This window comes from Nomascus leucogenys, chromosome 2 (genome assembly GCF_006542625.1).
Source record: "Nomascus leucogenys isolate Asia chromosome 2, Asia_NLE_v1, whole genome shotgun sequence".
NCBI classification, from domain to species: Eukaryota; Metazoa; Chordata; class Mammalia; order Primates; family Hylobatidae; genus Nomascus; species Nomascus leucogenys.
In genome coordinates, this window is record NC_044382.1 from 38576333 (window position 1) to 38593218 (window position 16886).

Below are 16886 nucleotides of genomic sequence, written 5' to 3' on the forward strand. Positions count from 1 at the left end.
TATAAATACAATTGAACAAGGTCAGTGTACACATTGACACTAACTACACAACACCACAAACTAACAACAGTAGGTACCTGAGGAAGGGTGAGTGTGGTCAAGGTGGGGAGCTTCAGCTTTTCATTGTATTGTGCAATTTTTTTTACAGTGGGAATGTGTAACCATGCCTGTGACATTTCTTTTAAAAAGTGGGTGATGCTGAAGACTGTGTCCAAGGATCCCAGAACTAATTTGGGGCCACACCTCACACACTGCAGATCCCAGGCCTTGACCACGAGGCTGCACAGCCTTTCAAAGGGAGACCTGTGCCTGCCTCACTTTTTTTTTTTTGAGACGGAGTCTTGCACTGTTGCCCAGGCTGGAGTGCAGTGGCGCGTTATTGGCTCACTGCAAGCTCCGCCTCCTGGGTTCACGCCATTCTCCCGCCTCAGCCTCCCTAGTAGCTGGGACTACAGGCGCCTGCCACCTCGCCCGGCTAATTTTTTGTATTTTTAGTAGAGACAGGGTTTCACCGTGTTAGCCAGGATGATCTTCATCTCCTGACCTCGTGATCCACCCACCTCGGCCTCCCAAAGTGCTGGGATTACAGGCGTGAGCCACTGCGCCTGGCTTTTTTTTTTTTTTTTTTTTTTGAGACGGAGTCTCGCTCTGTCACCCAGGCTGGAGTGCAGTGGCGCGATCTCGGCTCACTGCAACCTCTGCCTCCCGGATTCAAGCGATTCTCTTGACTCAGCCTCCCAAGTAGCTGGGATTACAGGCACGCGCCACCATGCCCGGCTAATTTTTTTTTTTTTTTTTTTTTGTATTTTTAGTAGAGACGAGGTTTCACCATGTTGGCCAGTCCTGTCTCCAACTCCTGGCCTCAAGTGATTCGCCCGCCTCGGCCTCCCAAAATGTTGAGATTACAGGCGTGAGCCCCCGCGCCCGGTCTGCCCCCACACTTGGATGGTAGAGAGGAAGGAGGAAACGACTTCTGAGAGGCGTCGGCCCCTTGCCCCATCCCCCTTCCCTGGGTCTCCTGGGGGATTGGGTCAGCCGGGCGTCCCGGCCTTGGGGAGCCCAAGGCCGAGTGTCCAACCCCGGAGCCCGCCCAGTGTCACGGAGCGGACTCCCGTCCAATCAGACCCGGGTGATGCCACTCCGGAGATGAGAGTGGCAGGAAATCAAGGTCAAGGCCCTGGTCACAAAGGGGCCATTGTCGTTCTCCAGTCAGTTGACTTTTAAGCAGCAGTTCCCCATCCACCTTTCACTCCTTCTCCCACCCCCCGCCCCCTGTCAGGAAGTCACCCAAACCTATTGCCTCCTTATTAGACTCTGCCTGAAGGAATCTCTGCCGCTTTCTGGATCCTATCCCAGACGCGGGAGGCTAGGCCGCTGCGGCATCGTCTATTATGTCCACCAGGTGGCGACAGAGCACCACATTTCTGAGTGCGGGGAGGGAGGCCCGGGGCTGGCATCTCAATCACTGATCAGGGCGTGGGGGAACCCTGCCCTTCCTGTTTTATCCAAGAGAAACAAAAAAACCCAGTCAGATTATACTTTCCCTCACCCTTTACTCTGAGGTCACAGGAATCTGGAATCTTAGGGACTCTTCCCTTAGCAAACGGCAAAATGGCCGTGGACTGCAGCCCTATTTTTTTTCCTTGAATGGGGGTGGAAAACCAGGGGGAAACCTATTTACTCCGGAAGTCACAGCAGGTGGAACCCTGACTGCCTCTCTAGCCTGGATTAATCAATTGGCTGATTGATGGGTTGTATTAGTGTATAAACGTCACGTCTGAAAGGACGTCCCTCGTCCCCCAGTCTAAATTATGCCTTCCCTGTTCTCCCTCAGAGCCATCTTTAGTTTTCCTTCTTTGCATGTATCCGTTTGTAACTGGACACATTTGTTTGATTATTTTCCACTAGAATATACTCTGCGAGAGCAGGGACTGGGTCTAGTTTTGTTGCATTAATTTGTCCTTAGTGCCTAGTAGAGTATCTGGCACATAGTAGGTATTCAGTAAGTATCTGTCAACATAATAAATCAATGAGTGCCCTACTGAGCAATGGGGGTGGAGGTGGGCTTCTGGTCCCTGAGAATTCAGCATGTGTGAATTCAGGTAGGCCCACTTAGCAGGCTGCACCTGGCCCAGACTATCACATTAGAGAGCCATGCCCCAGAGGCAGAAAAGCTTTGGGGTTAAGACATCTGGTCTGGGCTCTGGCCACCTGGCTTCACGATCTCATTGTCCCCTCATGTGCTGGGCGACTTTGCACACATCAACCTTTCCGAGCTTGTCTCCTCATCTGCAAAATGGGGATAAACATGGCATTTATCTTCTAAGGCCACTGTGAGGGCTCTGAGAGATAATTCATGGAAGATGCTTAGCCCAGGGCTGGGGACCCAGTAAGCACTCCGGGAATATTCGTCATTACTATTATTACTAATTATTGCTGCTGCTGCTGCTGCTACTACTACTGCTGCTGCTGCTGTTGGAAAAAGAACCTTCACTGAGGCTGTAGCCCAAGTGCTCCAGGCAGGTACCAGCTGAGGTGAGGGGTCTGGGGCTGAGAGGATATTCCATTGGTACCTGCCCCTTGGCAGTTCTCCGGGTTTGATTTCTCTTATGAACTGGTCTAGGAAGCTGAGGCTGGTAGGGCCTGTTCCTCTCTCCTGTTGGCAGAGGTCAGATCTGTCTCTGCTGCAATCACTGCTGGGGGGACATCCTCTTAGCCTTCCTGGGACACTGTGGGCCCAGGCAAGCCCATTAGTTCATTCCTTTGTTTAACACACATGGTGCTTCACCAGGTCCTGGGGATGGTGGTGAACCGAGTCATCTTGTCCCTGTTCACAAGAAGCACATGGGGTTGGAGCACAGGGGGAGATGTTGATCAAAGCAACATGGGGGAAAAGTGCATTTTTTTTTTTTAACTGTGATAGGGGACAGGGCCTGGTCTAGGACATTCCCTGAGGAAGTGACTTCTGGACTGGGAGCTGAAGGAGGAGGAAGAGGAGCTATCCAAGAAAATCCCTCCCTTAAAGCAACCACCCCTGGGGAATGCTGTGATGACGCAATGGGTCCTCAGGCTCTTCCTGGCCCAGTCAAATGGTCAGATGGGAGAAGACTAAAAACAAACTCACCCCAAGTACACGGGCTCCTCCTGGGGTCTACTGCCCCCACTAGCGTTACCTGGACACATATACGCACAATGTCAAGTCGCAGCCCCCAACCCTGGCCCCAGCCCTGAGGGAAGAGGAAAAGTCTTAGGGAGGTGGCCAGGAGAAGTTGCCATGGGTTCAAAAAGACCTGGGATGAAGAGATCCTGGGATGACTCCCTGGGGTCAGCATTCTGGGTGGGATAGGGTGCAAACCCGTGGTTCTGGGCAACCAGACGCACCAGCTACCAGCACGTCAGGGGAGCTGAGAGCATAAGCTATGTTATCTGGGTCCTGGGCACGTATCGCAGCTCTAAGGCTTGCCAGCTTTGGCAAATTTCTTCACCTAAGCCTCAGTTTGCTTGCCTATAAAATGGGAGCAATAATAATAACACCAACCTCATCGAGTGTTTTGGGGGACTTAGTGAGATAATACACGAAACATCCTGGCACATAATGGGCACTTGACAAACATTAGTGTTATTATATATTCTTTCTTTCTTTTTTTGAGATGAAGTTTCGCTCTTGTTGCCCAGGCTGAAGTGCAGTGGCGCAATCTCGGCTCACCGCAACCACCGCCTCCTGGGTTCAAGCAATTCTCCTGCCTCAGCCTCTCAAGTAGCTGGGATTACAGGCATGTGCCACCACGCCCAGCTAATTACAGGCATGTGCCACCTTGCCCAGCTAATTTTGTATTTTTAGTAGAGACGGGGTTTCTCCATGTTGGTCAGGCTGGTCTCGAACTCCTAACCTCAGGTTATCCACACACCTCAGCCTCCCAAAGTGCTGGGATTACAGGCGTGAGCTACCGCGCCCAGCCTATATATTCTTTTATATAGGCTTTTATCTTTTATAGCTCCTTTATCACAGGATTCTGCCAGTTTGGAGATAAGGAACCTGAGACCCAGAGAGGCAAACTAACTTGCTTAGGGTCCCACAGTTAAAAAGCAGGAGTCGGGAATTGAAGCCAAGTTTCTTTGACTCCAAAGCCTGTGCTCCTAGGAGGTGAGGGAGGGAACAGATCAGTGGCTGCCTCGGAAGAAGCTGGGTTCCTGTTCAATTATATTTTCATGGATTCAACAGATGGGTGTAAATCTTTCTGGGGCTGAGGGTGGAGTACATATCCTCTTTTTCTAAATGTGGGAGTCAGGCAGGGCTCCCGCTGGTCCCAGTTGCCCCAGCCATGATGGAGTCAGAGCAAGCAGGAGTGGGGAGGAAGAGAAAGCCACTGGGGGCAGGGAGTAACTGAGTCCCAGGGGCTTGGAGTTGGGCTGAGGCCACTAACGGAGCCCTGGCAAGTCTTTCTTGCCAGCCTGAGCCACAAATCTCTGCTCACTCTCACCCCTAGGAGTTTGTGGCGCCCCCTCCCTTTCCCACCTCAGCCTGGGACCCCTCCTTTCTCTCCTCCTCCCTCCTGAATGCAGTAATCCCAGCTAACAAAAGCGACCATGGCTACTCTGACGTGTGGGACGACGATGCTAGCCAGGCCCAGTCAGTATGCCAAGCTGGGCTCAGGCCCCTTCCCACGTGCCAGGGTGCGCTGGCCCTGCTGTCTGCTCCCTCCCCACGAAGACCCAAGCAGCCCTCATTTTTGAGACAATGGAATTAAACAGCTATGGGGCAGGTGGAAGTAGGGGGGTGTGAGGGTAAGGAAAAAGTAGAAACTTCCTGAGGCTGTCCTGCCTCCTCTCCAGCTCTGGAAGGATGGGCTGCAGACCAGGGCTTGAGAAGGAAGAGGTCAGATGGGCTGCAGAGTGCAAAAAGGACTGCCCTAATTAGAGGCCTCTTAAATTCTCTGAGCCTCAGTTGCCTCATTTGTTAAATGGAATTAATAAACTCTCCTGAGGTTTGTTTGGATTAAAAAAGATAATGAATGAAAAATACTTAAGCACAGGGCTGGACACATAGCAAGCACTGGATAAATGATCTCCCTTGCCGCTGCAGGGGCTGCTGGTCCTGTTACTGATACAAATTCTGAGCCGTGGCCACGCACACTTTGGCTGGCCTCCAGGGGACGGTCAGCCAGGTCCACTGGGGAGCCTTCCTCCCTGCCTGGTCCCACTGATGATGACACCAGGTCCTTGGGCCTGATACAAGAAGACCAGATGTCCTGCAAGGGAGAGTCACCATCTCCTACCTCATCCCCAGCACCCCACCCCCACCTTACCAGAATGCAAGGTGTCCTGGCTAGCCTGCAAGGTGGGATGGGGACCCTTTAGGTACAGGCTGCTTGATTTCTCCTCCTTTCCTCTCACTGCTTCTCTGCCTTTAACTTTTCTCTTTGCCAATGCCAGAGACCTGCTTTCTTATGCCAAGGAGAGAGAGAGAGGAGGAGGGAGGGGGCTGGGGGAGGGGTGAGGAGATGGAGGAAGCGCTCCAGTGCATAAAGAGGAAGGGGCTTCCGCTCTCTGTCTTTTCATTGTCAAGTTGAAATCGGTGACATTGGGTAGTGTATTTAAGACATCTGTCCCCATGCCCTGCCACTCCCTTAGGAAAAGAGCTGCTCTCTGTTTGCGTAATAGAAGAATAGAAGCTTTAATAAATGTTTTATTAAATAAAAGAAGCTTAATAAATAAAAACTATTACACGACAACAGAGTCTGCGGTCCCATTGGCCACCTGACTACTCATTTCCGGGCTGGGGGCTGTTGTGCCCATATCCTGGCCTGTGTCCTTCTGCTCTGTGGGGCGCAGGACAGGGCTGGACCTGGTAGAGGCAACAGTGCAGGCTTGGGCCCCGGCTGGGGCTGAAATCCTGACCCTCGGCCCTTTTGGGTAATAGCAGCCTGAGCAGGGGGCCCTTGAGAACTGGGATCACCAAAGACCTGGTCCTGAGGCAGGATCTTTTCACCCACCCCTCTGCCCCACCTAGTTGCCCCAGAAGCTGGAGAGGAAAAAACTCTGGGTCTCCAGACAAGGGTCTGGAGAATCCTTGAGGACCTGGAAGCCCCTGCTGCTGCCGGGCCTGTGAGAGAGCAGGCTGCCCCCCGCCCCCACCCCCACCCCCACCCCCACCCAAAAGTGGCAGGCACCCTGGGTGGAGGTCGGCCCCAATGTGTGGAGCCTCCGGAGCTCGCTGATCTGAGCTGCGATTAGGTTGGAATGTTCCCGGTCCAGTTCGCAGCGATGTGGTTGTGCTGGCCTAGGGAGATTGTCCAAGGGTTGTGCTAGGTTCCTCCTGCCTTAAGGGCCTGTGATTTCTGGCCAGCCCACCCACAGGACTCCCCTCTTGCCTCTGCCTACCGCACCCGCCTTTCTTAGCAGCCCTCACATGCCTTAGGCTCCCCAGGGCCTTGCTCATTTGTCCCCTCTGCCTGAAAGCCCTCCCCTACACCCGTCATCCCTCTTGCCTCACTTATTTCTATTCTGTCTTTCAGACCCCTCCAGGGAGCCTTGCTGACCCCTCCACGACTCAAGCTGCATTGGCTGCCCCTCCGCTGCACTCTCCAAGTTCCCTGTGCTCCTGGATCTGGCACGCATTATGCTGTCTCCAGAGTACTTGTGTTGCAAAGTGTCTGTCCCCTCTCATCACTGCAGCTGCCTACAGATAGGGATGCTGTCATCTCTGAGCCTTGATTCATAAGACCTGCATGGGGCAGATGCTCAAATGGAATGGACCAATGAGTGGTGGTTACACTATTTACCTGCGGATGGAGTGGGGAGACTTCCTGTTAGCAAGTGCTTTTCCCACACCTGAGACTGCCTCTCTCCTCTCTAAGTCCTGGATTTTAGGCCTCCTTCCCCTTCTACCCAAGCTCACCCCCCTCGTCATAACCTGATGAAGGCTGAGGGAGGTGGTACAGGAGATGAGTTAAGAGTGGGGCCACTTGCCAGCTAAGAACCCTTGACCCAAGTTTCCTTTTCTGGAAAACTGACAATAACAGCACCTTCTTAGAGTGGCTATAAGGACATAACAAGCCCCTTCCCTCCCCCTGTCCACACTCAACAAAGGGCTATATTCTTTCCTGAAGGTCTGTGACTGCCTCTGGAGGCTGGAGGGCAGCTCTGGAGTCTGGCTTGGCTTGGCATTCTATTTGCAGCCATTCCATATCCCTTGTCCCCACCTCACTCCCTCCCTAGGGCCACACCTCTCCACAATGCAGAAGCCATAGGTACTGTGGGATTTATGGCCGTGGTGTGTAAGGGAAACTCCTGGAACAAATGAGCGGCTGTGCATGTGGTTGTGTTTGGTTTTGGACTCAGAGGGCACCTCTGGTTTTATGGGTCTGTCCTTGGTCTTATGCTGGCTGCCTGCCAGGTTCCAGGGGTCCACATCCCTGGAATCACTACCTAGGCCCAAGGTGGGGAGCAGAGACTGATAACCCGGGTGTCTGGGGTTATTAGCCATCGGAAACATGGAACCTGACAGCAGGAGAGCGGCCACCTCCTTGCCCTGACATCTGGAGGCCTTACTGCCCCACCCTCAGGTCATCATCTCCAAGGCCTGGCAGATATTTGTGTGAAGACAGAAGGAACTTGGGTGAGGGCAGAGACCAGCATGGCACCCACCCTTTTCCTCCAATGCCCCTCCCTCTCTCAGCTCAGGGGCTTAGGAGTGTGGTATGCAGCAGGGATGGAGGGTATGAACCCTAGAAGCAGACAGGCCTCAATTTTAATCCTAACTAGCTGTATTGTGTGACCTTGGGCAAGTGACTTCATTTTTCTGAGCCTCAATTCATAAGCTATAAAATGGGGATAACAACGGCACATATCTTTTAGAGAGTTGTAAGGATTAAACAATTAAATGGGATTAAATGACTAATTTTAAAGGATTATATAATAAAATTCATGCATGTACACAGTGAACAGTAAATGGTAGTATTACTCTTATTATCTGCCCCTTGCTGCGTTTCAAGCATCTACCCAGGATACTTTAATGTCGTCCAACCTAACAGAGTCTGAATTTGTTTAACATTTACAGTACCTTAGAGAGGAGCTCAGTGAGCTCAAATGAGACAAGAAAGCTAGCCACTGGGTTCTGAGCAGGGTCTGCCACCCCTTTCTGGACCCCACCCCCTGCCCAGAGTGCCAGATGGTCCGGCTGCTGTCCTTGCCTCTTCCAAAAGCTTGGGGAGGTCTTGCTGCATCTTCCCATGTGGGAAACTCAGGCAGGCAGGCAGCCCTGCCAGCCAGGGACCAAATGCACTGGCCTGGAGGCCATAGGGTGTTCCTGTAACTAGAGAGCAGGGATGGAGAGGGATGAATGTAGGGCCAGGAAGGTGAGAACAAGGATCACACCTTTGCTCGGTGCCGCACTTCAGGCTTTCCAAAGAGGATTCTCAAACTTTTCTCTCCATAGAAATGGCTCAGGGGCAATGACACCAGGAGCAGAGGAGGCCCCTTTTTCTGTGCTGGGGTCTCAGCAGCAACCAGACCAGTGTTGTGGCCACCCTGAATATGGAGTGTCTGGCAGAAGGGAAGGGGGGAGGCTGAGAGACCCACATCTGCAAAGGCCAGGGCCACAGAAAGAAAGCGGTGATATAAAGCACTTCCCAAAGTCCTAGGCTTGGGCCAAACTACATATAGCAGCTCAAGGGTTAATCCCCACCCCACCCCCATCAGTATCATCCTAAAGAGAAAAGGAAGCAAAACAGAGACCAGGGCTGCCTGAGGTGGTAGGCTGCCTCATCTGTTGTGGCTGCTGCTGGATAACCTGCGGCACTGCCATGGGTACTTGTGTGCCAGCTGAGGGACAGGCATTCCCAGGCAGGCCACCCTGGAGATGCCCCCTGGTGAGATCAAGAGGCATGAGACAGAGGCTACGCCCAAGGACTTAGGCCAGTTGGTGGCCCTGGCCACATTTGCTCCTTAAGGCTGAGGCCTGGGTCAAGCTCCTAGCATTGCAATAGCACTCTCCTCCCAGCCACCAGCCATGGGTTGGCACCCTGGTGAGGAGCTCGCCCTGCTGAGGGTCCCTGTACCCCTGTTCAGGGAGAACAGAGGGATCTTCAGCCTTCTCTGAGCCAGCCTATGGTGGGTGGTCCTTGCAGGGGCTATCTCTTGCCCAGGTACTGGTATTCCCAGGGTGGTCTTTGGCTGCGTGGGTGGCACAGTCCTTACCTGGAAGCAGAGCAGCCTGTCCCACCCAGATCCAGGTCAGAATGTAGAGTGGATAAGTCAAAGCCAGGCAGGACCAGGCGTCTGGAATAGCCATTTTGTTGGATGGCTCCCAGGGCCAGGGCTCTGCTGCCCAGGCCCTGCCACTCTTCTGAGGGACGGGGGTGGGGAACTTATCCTAGCCAGGCGTTAAAAATGAGAAGACCAGCCTGTAATCCCAGCACTTTAGGTGGCTGAGGCAGGCGGATCACGAGGTCAGGAGATCGAGACCATACTGGCTAACACGGTGAAACCCCATCTCTACTAAAAATACAAAAAATTAGCTGGGCGTGGTGGCGGGCGCCTGTAGTCCCAGCTACTCGGGAGGCTGAAGCAGGAGAATGGCGTGAACCTAGGAGGTGGAGCTTTCAGTGAGCCGAGATTGCACCACTGCACTCCAGCCTGGGTGACAGAGACAGACTGTCTCAAAAAAAAAAAAACAACAACGAGAAGGCCAGAGAACCAGTGGAGTGGAGGCTGGGGGTGGGTGGGGTGTGTGAATGTCAATGTGTCAAACCTCATCACTCCTCTCCTTGGAGTTCTTTTATTAAATGCCCCAATCCAGCTCCTCCTCCTGTGGCCCATGGAACACAGAAGGCTGGGACTTAGCGGCCGCACAAGCCTGAAGCCCCACCCCTTAGCTGGCCTGAAAACTTCAGTCGGTGTGGGGAATGAGGGATAGGGCACAGGAAGGGACATTCTCAAGGGTCTAGGGTCATGTTTCAGGACAAAGATAAGCACCAAGCCAAGTTCTACCAGGTACATGCCTGGCTCCTGCACCTCCCATGGTCCTTCCCACTCAGCCGGGCTTCCCATCTCCTGGCCTTACTATAGGTGCTCAAAGCATCCTGTGATTCTCTTTATCATGGCTTATAATTCTCTGCTTGCCAAGTGGTTTGATTAATGTCTGTGTCCCCTATAAACCATGAATCTACACGGCCGCATTCTGAGGATGGCAGAATCCTCAGAATCCTATACTTGTCTTCATCGCTGTCTACCTAACAACTTAGCATTCCCCAGGGCGTAGCACACAGTAGGTGCTCAGTGTACATTTTAGTGAATGAATGAATAAAGGAATAAATTTCCCCATCAAACACCACAAGCTCTAGGAGGGCAGTAATTGCTTCTTATTTGTTTTTGCATCCACAACCCATGGCCTGGTGCCTAGCACAAAGTGGTTCCCATTAAATTGTGTGGGATACTCACAATTTGGGTATCTCTCCTGGGAAGAAAGGGGTCCCTGGCAGGGATAAGGAGAAAAGGCAGTGCTAACTGGAAGAGGGTGAGAGGTGAGGTTTGGGTGACTGAACTGGGGTGCTCTTCCAGGCAGGTTTGGGTGAATGGGGAAGCTCTGTGGGAGCCACTCCTGGTAAGCACTCACCTATGAGAAAATTTGAGGAAGACACAATACTGCAGCAAGGTAGTAGTCTAAGCCAGAGCCAGAGGCCATGGCCACACAGGCTGTTCCCCCACCCCATTCCCAGAGCCTCCTAAGGGTGGGGACAGGAGCAGAGCTCCAACAAGTGCCACTCTTTAGACCTGAGGGTCTTGTGGTCATGTGAGGCTCTGGACTTCAGGTCACTCCTTGCCTTTGCAGGGTCAGGGAGTCTGAAACACATACGGGAACTGAAGGACAGAGGGAGTGGCAGTGGGGTCTTACCCTGGGCTTGGAGTAGATCCCCTGTACTGTCTGCAGAGTGTCAGTGCTGTGTCCTGGGAGATGAGGCTCCCCTTGGGGATGCAGAGTCACTGAGGGCCTCTAAACATGGGATCAATTGCTGGGTCTACTTTTGATGTCTGGATGAATTAAGGAGGAGATAGTCTCCTAGGACCCAGGTTCCAGATGCTCAAGAAGAGATTTAATGTCTGGAGTTTGCAACCCAGCCCCACACCTCAGAGTCTGAAAGACACTTAGGTTATAAAGTGTCTCATGGACACCCTGGTGGGCAGTGCAGTGCCCTCATCCAGGACTTCCCTCCCTCAATGATTTGAGCATCTATCTAACCAACCCTGAATCAAAATAAGGACTGACACAGATGTCAGACCTGGCACTCCCCATGTGGAAACCTGTGCTGAATGTTAGGATTTGAAGCCAAAGCATATGTGAACCTTCAGAATTAACTTTTAATTCTTGCTTTAAGTTGCAAAAAACAAAAACAAATTAAAAAACCCCCACCAAATCTAACCAAACCAAACCAAAACAAAATTAACTAGCAGACAAGTAGAGAGGTGCTGTTTCAAAAACTTCCTAAACATAAACTTAACTTCCTTTTACTCAATGGTAGAAACTTTTACCTGGAGTGGATACTGGCTAGTATGTGCACACACAGGGGATTTTTTTTTTTTTTTTTTTTTTTTTTAACACAGGTTTATCACCAACTCTGGCAGTTTTGAGAAAGACTCACTTGGGTTCTAAGGAACAGAATTTTTCTGTGAAAACTGCATCTCATCAAGCTGAAAGATCTCCAGCAGTGCCAAGGCCCGGGAGCAGGTCTCTGTCCTCAGCTGCCAGCTTGTTGGCTGCAGCCCCGAGAGACCTACCGATATTTGGTCCTCATCAAGAGCTGACCCAGAGAGTCCACGTATGCAACTGTAAACCCACCTTTTCCCCCCTATTTTGTTTTCCTTTCAAACCTAAAGCTAGATGTGGCCGTTTCGCCGCCCAGGGGGACTGTGTCATAGAGGCCCGGCTCAGGTCCGAACAGGCAAAGGCCCGCTCTAACAGGTGCGCAGCGTGTGCGCGCGGCCAGCTTGGGGCCACACAGCCCCCAGCAGCTCGCCCCGGGTCTCTCCCGCTGCACCCAGCCCAACCCAGAGCCCGAGGACGCAGAGAACGACCTGCGCACCGCCCGCGGCTGCTTCGGAGGGGTGAGGGGATACAGCGAGAAACAGAGCTGCGTCTCCCTCGTCCCCTCCTTAAATTCCAGTGTCCTCCATTCGCAGTGTCCCGGGTGTGGCCTACTCAATCACCAGCCCCAAAACCTGGGAAGCCGCGAGAGCAGAGACGGAGCTGCCAGGAGGGCAGCGGAGGGGAGGGAAGGGAGCTGGGTGACCTGCTGGGCAGTGCTCTGTGCGCGCCGAGCCAGGCACGCTGACGACCTGCCTACCTGTGCGGGCGCGCAGCACCTACGGCCCCCCACCCCTAGGCCTGGGCGCACAGAGCCACCGAGAGGGCCTGAGGGTGGGGCTGGAAGTCTCTGCCCGGCTGGGCTGCGGCGGCGGAGGGAAGCTGCTTCTTCCCCGGCCGGGCATCTCCGGAGCGCAGTGCCGGAGCGCCCGGAGTCCGAGGAGCCGGCGGGCACCCCATTCGCCCCCTGGCGGCGCCGGGGACAGGCCGGGAGCCGTCGTAGCCGCCGCGGCGGCGGAATGAGCTGTCCACAGCAGCACTGGGTGCCGCCCGAGGTCACGCAAGAATCTGGCGGGAGGCTGTGAACTGGGAAGGCAAGCCGCCTTTGAAGGCATGGGGAGAGACGATAGAACAAAGCAACTATGAGATTTGGGGGCTTCCCCTGGATCCACATCCTCCAAGTCCCGCATGGGCTTCTCCACTAGTGTGGTGACTAATACCCAGGGACCTCCTCCCCGAGTGGTCATCCCTCCCTCACCCAATCTCCCTCTTGTTCTCACCCTTTCTAGAAAATGTCCCCATATCTCTCCTCCTTCGGCAGTGATCTGACAATGACAGCCTTGGGAGACCCAGCCACACCCCGGCCCTGCCACACCCCAAAGAGCTCTGAGGTGGGGCCAGGAGATCATTAGGAGAGGAGCAGCATTCAAAATGGCCCTTTGAGTGCACATTGGGAGCCTGGCATTGCCCTTGGCCTTATGGGAGGTGGAAGATGTTGACCTCTTGGTGCTTCCAATCTCAGAAGACAAACACACTCAGGAGACAATGGCATAGCAGTGGCCTGGCAGCAGGAGCCTCAGGGGAGGGCATGGCGGGGATGGGCTGGAGTGTGAACACTGGAGTTATCAGAACATGCTAAGTGGACAGGATTTGGAAAGAGAAAGAGAGTATTCCTGGTCCAATCTAGAGCATAGTGGAGGGCTGTCATGAGAAAGCTAGTGGGGCCAACCTCAAAGGCCCCATAAAAGATCTGTTTCTGCAGCGCTAGAGACAGAGGGGAGGAGCAAGAGCTGGAGGCTGCAAGCCCCTCTGGGAGGCAGCAGCAGTAGCCTGCTCTGAAGTGATGGCTGAGGCAGGGAGAGGAAAGCTGCCACTTTCACAGTCCTGAGGGGCATGTCTGTAGGTGGGAAAGCAGGGTTTCCAGGCTCCTTCAAGAGGTCGGCTCATATACTACAAAAAAAAAAAAAAAAAAAAAAAAAGAGAGAGAGAGAGAGAGATTTGCTCAGACTCAGGTTTTTGTTAGAAAGGAAGAAGCTGGGGCCAGGTGCAGTGGCTCATGCCTGTAATCCTAACACTCTGGGAGGCCAAGGCGGACAGATCACCTGAGGTCAGGAGTTCAAGACCTGCCTACCCAACATAGTAAAACCTCATCTGAACTAAAAATACAAAAATTAGCCAGGCGTGGTGGTGCGCACCTGTAGTCCCAGCTACTTGGGAGGCTGAGGCAGGAGAATTGCTTGAACCCAGGAGGCGGAGGTTGCAGTGAGCCCAGATCACGCCACTGCCTCCAGCCTGGGTGACAGAGTGAGACACCGTCTCAAAAAAAGAAAAAAAAAAAAAGGAAGAAGGCGGGTCATGGCAGGGTAGAGGGAGCAGCTCCAGGCTATGTCCGAAACTGAAAAGATTAAAACGAGTGAGGGGGGATAGGGAGAGGTGAAGCAGTCATTCCAGATACTGAGGCAAGTGGAAAGGATCAGAAAGCCCCCTGAGGAGAAGGAAGCCAAAAGACAGGAGCCTGTCTGAGGGACCAGCAGGGGGCGCAGGGGCCTCCGAACTTCAGGCTCACCACAGCTGGCTTTAGCTGACAGGCTGGCTGTCTATTTCTGCCCCATTTCCCATTTTACTTTGCCTACCAAAGTCGTCTCAGGTAATTGGGGAGATTCCCTTCCCACCCAGCTTCTGGCTTTGTATAGAACCCATGGCAAACCCAGAATGAAACTGTCAGGCCTCATTGTGCCTTCCAGCCCAAATCTGTCCAGGGAAGGTCTTAGGGCTGCTGTTTATCTTGCCCTAGTGTTTGATGTAGGAGAGCCATCTTTCTGGCAGCTGGAAACAGACCATTGAGTCCTGTCTCAGTGGCATGTCTCTCCACTTGGTCTTGGCTTCCAGAAAGGCTTGTCCATTTCTGAGGCTGGGCTGCTTCATGGTAACCTCCCAACCTGACTCTGAGGCAACCTTTGATAGGGTCAAGCCTGGAAGACAAACTGAAAAGCCCACTCAAGCACTGGCTATGCTGGCACTTCCATAGGGAGGACTGGGGCTGCTGAGATGATGAGTTGAGAAAGTTAGGGGCTGTTTAGAGCCAGCAACCACAAAGAGGGCTTTGAGCAATGGGACTCCCCTGCAACCAAACCAGCAGGACAAGCTGTGAGGTGCTTATCAGGTGTGGTGGCCCTGGAGGAGGGAGAGGATAGAGGGAAAGCACTGTCACCAAATCCCACCACAAAGTGATGGCTTTGGGCACTTCACAGGAGAGGGCTAGCACTGCCTCGGGGCCCAAGGAAGTACCATGTGGAAGAAGGATCAGGGCCAAAACTCTTCTGGGATAAGTCTGAGGTGTGGTTCTGGTGTGCACAGGAACAGGGACGAGGGAAGGAGGGCAAGAGGGTCCTGGCCTAGCAGGGGACCCTATAGGCCCATACTCCTTTGCCCAGGCCAGGTTTCCTTTTCTTTGCAGTTAAATTACAGCTAAAGGAAAGACTACATTTACTTGTGCTTTGCTTGAATTCCTCTGGAGTCAGCCACTCCCACCTTCTCCCTCTTCTACAAGGGGCCTAGGTTAACACAGGGAGGAGCATGCCTCACTTACTCAAGTATGATGCTCATGTGCCGGCGCCTGAGGGTCTGTGTCCCATGGCCTCTGCTACCATCACTCCTCTCTCCCTTGGAAAAGGCCCAAAGGGAAACATGGTCTCCCAGCGACCTTTCTCTGCCATTCCTTTTCAAAATTTATAAACACAGCTATCAATTTCTAAGTCCCAGCTATGTGTCAGACATGGTAGTAAACATGACCACTGTGTTCACGCATGTCAGATGCATGACCTCATTCACTCCTCACAGTAGCTCAGAGGCCCATCAGCCTGACTCCTTGGCTGGCTTCGGTTCCCAACCCCAGCCAGGCGCAAGGGGTTGAAGTCTGTTCCCCAAGCTGATACAGAGGACACAGTTCAGTCTTGGCATCACTCACTGTGTGGTGGCTCAGTTAATATTAATTAACTCTGAGGACAAGCTGCACTTTGACTCACCTCTGGCTAATTAAATAAACCTGCCATGTAAATCAGCAGAGGGAATAGAGAGACATTAGGCTGTGCTGAATGGAAATTGGGCTCTAAGGGGTAAGACTGTTGACCTCCAAGTAGAAAATCTACCTTGGCCTGCTCTGGCTCTCTTCAAGTTCTCCGAAGCTAGGGCCAGAGTAGTATCAATGAGGAATAACCTTGCATCTCAGAGAAAGCCTTGCTCCTGAAGCCCTGAAGAACTGAGAGGAGGGAATCAGGGTTTGGATGCCCCTTGGGTACCACGGGCCCATGATGACATAAGGGTTCTCTAAGGAACCAAGACAGAACTGCTTGGCCTTCCCTCTCTCCCCTCACACCATCCCCATCCCTAAGGCATCATGTCCTGATGGTCCTGGGTCAGCTGGGGGAGGCCTGAGGCCCACGGAAAAGACATGGTGTGAACGCCCCTTCCAGCCATGCCTGGCAGTTTTGAACTGCTGGGGCTGGCAGATGCCTCATCATTCTCTGCCTCCCTTCTGCTCCTCCCTGAAGAAAATGAGCTATGGCAATGTCCCAGGTCTTCTGAAGGTCAGGCTGTCTCTCTGACCAACGGGGAGACCTGGGGCAGGCCACTTAACCTGATCAGGCCTTGTCCCTTCTTGGTAAAACAAAGAAATTGCAATGTCAGCCTCACAAGAGGGCAGAGAAGAGTCACAAAATATGTAAACTGCTGCCCACTGCTTTGCACAAAGTAAGGGCTCAGTCAGTGGTGGCTATTCTATGATTACGATGATGATGAAGATTGTATGTGGTTCATAACAACCAATTGTTCCTCCCAGTAATGCTGGGCTGTCTTGAGACATACCTGGAGTAGCTACTGTGATTAAGGCCTAAGCTGTCACTTTGAAAGTAGCCTTTTTCTATATGTAAAAAGAGAGAACACCACCTTAAAATAATGTCTATGAAGGTAACATGTAAAAATAAAATGAGATAAGTAAGGTAAGGGTGAAGGCAAGAGGAGAGTGAGAATGTGAGTTGCTGAGAAAGGACACAGGGTACAGCAGGATGCCCATGTCCCTTCCCCTCCAATCCATGTCTCTCCCTGCAGCCACCTGGATCCCATGCCTCTCAGAGTCCCCATCCCTCCTCCTCCCCTGGGCTAACGTTTGGAGCATGGCTTAGGGTAAGGGCCAATTCTGGGGGCCTGTAGCTCACGGTAGGTAGTTCCCCACTATGTCCTCTCCTATGGAAAGATGCACCTGTCACCACTGTGGGCCAGCAGGAGTCCTGCAGAGTTCCCAAGAGCT

General features: G+C 52.8%; 1 protein-coding gene across 1 annotated transcript in view; it reads right to left on the bottom strand.

Annotated features, from left to right (window-relative positions):
- PURA (purine rich element binding protein A) overlaps positions 1-16886 on the bottom strand; it is a 66899-nt gene that overhangs the window by 15472 nt on the left and 34541 nt on the right. The gene's annotated exons all lie outside the window — the stretch shown is intronic.